Source organism: Sparus aurata, unplaced genomic scaffold (genome assembly GCF_900880675.1).
Source record: "Sparus aurata unplaced genomic scaffold, fSpaAur1.1, whole genome shotgun sequence".
Taxonomy (NCBI): Eukaryota; Metazoa; Chordata; class Actinopteri; order Spariformes; family Sparidae; genus Sparus; species Sparus aurata.
Genome location: NW_022045100.1, coordinates 390906 through 396478, shown reverse-complemented (window position 1 = coordinate 396478; position 5573 = coordinate 390906). Strand labels below are relative to the sequence as shown.

The following is a 5573-nucleotide window of genomic DNA, read 5'->3' as shown; positions in this document are numbered from 1 at the left end:
CTAGTCTTCAGACACAGAAGCTTCTGTCCATAAAATAGTGGAAAACATCAGAAATAAACCTTCAGAGAATATTGGACCAAACTAATTCAATAAAGTGAAATGAAGAGTTGAAGACTGGTTCTATTGGGCAGCTTTCTAAAGTGGGAATATAAATTTAAGTGAAGAAGAACGAAGCTGAAAATAAACATCAGGTTTCAAAAAACATCTTTCTCCACAGTTAAAACATGAATCAGTCACATATTAATGTTATTAACAGCTCACCTCTTTACAGCAGGAGCTGGTTGTTCTTTAAAATGAATGAGAAGACCTTTTGACCGATCACTCTTGAAGGACACACAGCTGGGCTCAGGTCCATGTTCAAGTCCAGGTCCAGGTCCAGGTCCAGGTCCAGTGGTTTTAGAGGGAGGGCCTCCCTCCTCTCTGTCCTCACACTGATTCATGCTGCTCATCTCACACACACTTTCATCTGGAGAGGAAACACAAATCATTCATCTGCACATCAACTGAAATCAGCCTTTGGGTCAGAAACACTCTTGAAGGGCAAAATGTCTGAAAGTCGACTTCCTCTTCTAACATTTAAAGTCAGAGCACATAATTCCAGAACTTACTGACTCTATTAATACATATTTCACTAAATGGCTGCTACAGGACATCAAACCAAAACTAAATCATGTCATTAAATCTGTTTGTATTCTGTTTTTTTACTGTTCTCTAGTAATAAAGTCGCTCCCAGCAGTGACGTGAAATCTGGAGACAAATATGAAAATGTCTTCTGACAGAAAAGAGACAGTGGACTGATCCAGGACCTGTCTTCACAGATCTGCAGGAAGGAAAGTGATGTCATCGGTCTGAGTTTTATTTCAAAATAAAAGACTTTTGTCACACAGTAACACCAGTTACTCATTATATGTTTTATAATATTTACTTTGACTTTTGTTTATGTCATTTCTACGTACACATTGTCACATTTTAAAGGGTATAAAAACAGTCACTGTCCTTCTGTACATGACTGTGGAGACTTTCTGTGGAGCTTGGAGTTTTAAATAACTGATTAAAAACAAATACTGACAAGTTGATTTAACCAAGAGGCAGAAATTGTTCTAATAACCTGTTGTGTTATTATAAAATATGAAAGTCTCAGGTGTGTTCAGGTGTGTTTTGTCTGTAGAGGCTATGACATCTCTCACTGACGTCACGTCTCCTGTCAGAACATCAGCTGCTGGACTTGGATCAGTCCACTAGATGACGTCATGGCGCTGTGGTGGAGTCAACACACACGTTTCTCTGATATCTTTTAATCTAAAAGAGTCAATCTGGTCATCTGTTGTTCATTTAAAACATTTATCTGCAAAGTAAAAATTAGAATCTCTTCCTCTGAGAAGTAATCAGGAGCAGAAATACTCAAGTAACGTAACGGGCACTTTAAGTACTAACACTGAGAGCCGACGTGTTCCTGCTGACTGTTGCTCAGTGATGAAGTTATATTTGTATTAATTAAATAAAGCTTCAGACTCCTGGATGTCCTCTTACTGCCTCCTCATCAGTGCTGGACTGTAAATACAACCACAGATTATTCACCGACACCAACAGCTGCTCTCCAGCCGCGTTTAGTGCGTCACACAGCGGGAGAGCGGCGGCTCGTCTCGGCCTCCTCCACAGGCTGATTCAGGCAGGAGAAGCTGCCTTCAGTCATCAGTAAGTGGAGCTACACAGTGACAACCACTCTGTGTTCAAACACTGACCAACTAACTCCACTTCTACTCTCATTTGACCGGCTACACTCCCACAGTGATCTAATAACGACGCTGCATTCTGACTATTCAAGTTGTGTTGGGCCCCAGTAATGATGCAACACGTCTTCCCCTCGTGTGAATGAAGGTGTAATTGTATAAAACTATGATGGAGGTTTTGCTTCGTCCTCTAATCTCATCAGGAACATCTGAAGAGGAAGAAGCACCATGACAGTGAGCAGTAAACATTAGTTCATGTTCCAGCCTGCAGCTTCTCTCTCGTCAGTCTATCCTGCTGAGCCGGACACTGCAGCACCTGATCCTTCTGTCCTGCACTGCAACTTTATTCTTCCACATTTTGGAGGTAAATATTCTACTTTTTACTCAACTACATCTGTGTGATAACTTAAGTTACATTACAGATTAAATGCTGCATCAGAGCAGACAGGCAGAGGAAGAAGAGTAGAGGAGGCTACGTTCAACAACACCGCCTCAAACCAGCAGCTGGCAGCACACAGAGACTGAAAACTGGTTTTCCTGCATTTCACACCTGATGACAAGTTAACAAACCTTCATCTGAACAAACAGGTCAGGTTGGTTTGTTGGCATGAGTTCAGTTTTAACTTAAGTTGTTTTCACAGTGATGGTAGACTCAAATTACACGAGGAAAAACTGATTCAATCACAGTAAACATGGAGAGGCTCAGTCTGACAGAAAAGTCACAGATCATAGAAGAGTTAGTGAATGAACTCATGAACATACAGATGTACAAACAGGAAGTAACAGTGTGGAAAGATTGAATCACTGCTGTCATCGAGTATAAAATGGAGCTCCATGACAGCAGAGTTTCTTCATCAAAGGTGTGTCCTGTTACCTGTCAGGGTTCTGACCCGTTCAAGTCCAGATGAGCTCAAACAGGATGTGTCCCTTCTTCTGCAGACACTGACAGATGCTGCTGGTGTCTGTTGATCCCACTGACAGCCGTCACATCCTCAGAACTTTAAGTCCAAATGGAGACGGGTCAGAACCAGGTGACAGCAGACAGGCAGGGTGAGCTGGAGTCTAACTGGACAAACAGATGTGCATCAATCCTGCTCTGGTTCAATGATTGTGTCAGTGCAGTGATCATCTCTGATCTATTCACAGTGTTGTGTTACTGTACAACAACATGACAACAGTCTTTATACTGTACGTACCATCACAGTTAAACCTATTTAGAGACAAAACAAACCTACAGTGACTGTGACAATAAAACAGCAGCTCAGTTTTTATACAGGTGAATATGTGACATGATGACCTCATGAAGACACAAGTATTTAGATGTTGCTGTTTAAATCCATCACACCAGAGTCTAAATGATGCTGTCACATATTTATATGACAGCTGTGAGTAAAGTTTGGATGGAAAGAATCAGTTTTCATGAGAAAGAACCTTTGTGGAGTTTAAACAAAATGGCATCCTGTTTTCAGTTTGTGTTTGAGTGAAGGAAGTGTTTAAACAAAGAGGAGAGGCTGGAATAGTTTTCAGTTCTCTGCCCTCCACATCTGATGACAAGTTAACAAACAGGTCGACTTGGTTTGTTGGCACGACTTCACTTCACATTTAACAGTGACGGTCGACTCAAAGACTCAAAAACAACACTGTTGTTTCTTCACTTGTTTCTTGGATTTTAATGAAAAAAGAAAATACAAGTAAAAACTAGAATTAAACTGAAGGAGCCTGTAAAATCCTACAGCTACACTGCAAATACTCTGTGAGTTTGGAGTTTTTTAACTAGAAATCTACCAGAATTAATGTTCTTTTTACATTCTGAAGGTATTCAATAATTCCACAAACGGGGGGAGAAAAAAATGCAAATAATAATAAATAAAACATTTTACCAGTGCTATTACTACTATTATTTTGAAATATGATGTAACCCACAGCAACAAAACGTCATAGCAGAGCCTATTAATTTATGGACAGATGTTTTTTCTGGGTTCCTGCCCTCTGTGAGGGGGTCGAGAGGCGAGCTGACCCCAAGACCAACAGAGAGATTTATTGATACTGTAGTGGAATCACAAGGTCATAAACACTGAAACCATCGTAGTTACCGTTGTTGGAGCAGAGTGTTAACTTGCTAGCTTACTTTGGACGATGGTAGCATTGTTTAATAATCAGTATATAGCTCGAGTCGACATTAGTTAATTTGACTCCATCTTAAATTCATCAGAGACATTTGGAAAGTTAACGTCAGGCCTGTTCAGGTGTTATTTTAACCTGTTGGCTGTTTTCCTGCTTTTATGTCAGTTAAAATGCTATTAGTTTTCCATCCCCTTTATAAGTAATAGGGTAGTTGTAAACATTATAAATATATACATTTCACTGTACTTTACTGCTTTTTGCACTCTGGTTAGTCTGAATTTTATTACAATGACAATAAAGTTGAATGGATCTCATCATATTTTCATTATTAGTCTACGTTAGTCTTATGAATAGCACACATCAAGCATCTGTTTTTGTTATTAAAATGTAACATGCAGTGGTCACATATACTTCTCTGTTCAGATGCAGATTGTTTTCGCATTCACTGTTTTTATTTTGTATGTAAATAGAATATTCTGTAACATGTTTGTACAATACCTCATTTATATTGTATTTTTAATTCATCACTTTCTTTCTTCAGTTTTTATTTGGTGTGATATTTTTGACTTAAAAGAAATACAATTTTGGATACGTACATGCAGTTTGTGTGTAAGTGTATGAAAACTGATTGTGAAATTGACTGCGATGAAACAGGGCGGCAGCTAAAATCTTGCCTGGAGCACCAAAGTGGTCAGGGCCGGCTCTCCAACAACTTGTTTTACATGTTATTAAAGAACACCTGAATGAGTCACCAGGCAGGAGAATGAAACAGATCAAGAGACGACACAAAACAAAACTTGTTACCTTGGTTTGTTGGCACGACTTCACTTCTGACTTCAGTTGTTTTCACAGTGCTGTGTACATGCTGCATGGAGGGAAGACAAGCCTCCAAATGTTACTGACTTAAGAACAAAACAGAGAGGGGGCTACCTGCATTTACAACAGTCAACCTGAGGTTTGGGTTGATCATGTCTTTCCCAGGACAGTGACCCTGTTATTAGGACAGTAAACGTCATCTTATCTACCTTCCTGTAACACCTCATGTAGAGAGAAATGCCCGTCATGTGACTTTATGGCACTCCACCAAAACAGGGTTCTCCCCTCCTCCTCTCACATCCTGCTCCTGTTCTTCACAGCACATTGAATGGAAAATTATGTAATTTCTCACCAGATTTACGTTCACTTGACCCTTTAAACCAAATTAACAACATGTCCAAACAGCTCATCTGTCATTTTACATCCAATCCTATAAAGTCACAGTCAAAGTTATATGTAAACAGTGTTCATCAGCTAACAACACATGGAGCTGTGCTGTTGATCCACATCAGCTCTTCATCAAACACACAGTAAAGTCACATGTTAGTGTTTGTGACTGTGATTCAGTTCAGGTCCAGTTTGAATGAAGTGTGTCTGACGACGAGTTAACAAGCAGATTAAACTGATCTCAGTTCAGTCAGAGACAGAAAACTGAGTTCAAACTGTGGATTTTTCTGTTTATAATGAAAATAGGAGTCAAAATATTTCCTTTCTTGACATTTAGTGAGTTTATGTTGTTGACTTATTAGACTCAGTAGTGAACTGGCTGCTTTTCCATCTCCAGCTGAAGCTACAGGCTGTCAGACTGTCACCTCTGAGCTACAGAGTGCTGTTAGGAGACAGGACGGACACACAGAGACGTCTTTGACAGGACGTCAACACTGTTGTTCTTCAGTCTGCTCA

At 39.8% G+C, this 5573-nt stretch overlaps 1 long non-coding RNA gene across 2 annotated transcripts; it reads right to left on the bottom strand.

Annotated features, from left to right (window-relative positions):
- Positions 1-425: 425 nt before the first annotated feature.
- On the bottom strand, positions 426-4715 carry LOC115577532 (uncharacterized). 2 transcript variants are annotated; one of them, XR_003983182.1, is made up of 3 exons: positions 4659-4715; positions 2605-2796; positions 426-466 (listed from the first exon to the last, which is right to left on the bottom strand). It is a non-coding gene; the product is annotated as an uncharacterized LOC115577532 (long non-coding RNA). The 2 variants fall into 2 exon arrangements; XR_003983183.1 differs by having other exon boundaries at positions 2605-2792.
- Between the last annotated feature and the right edge of the window lie 858 nt (positions 4716-5573).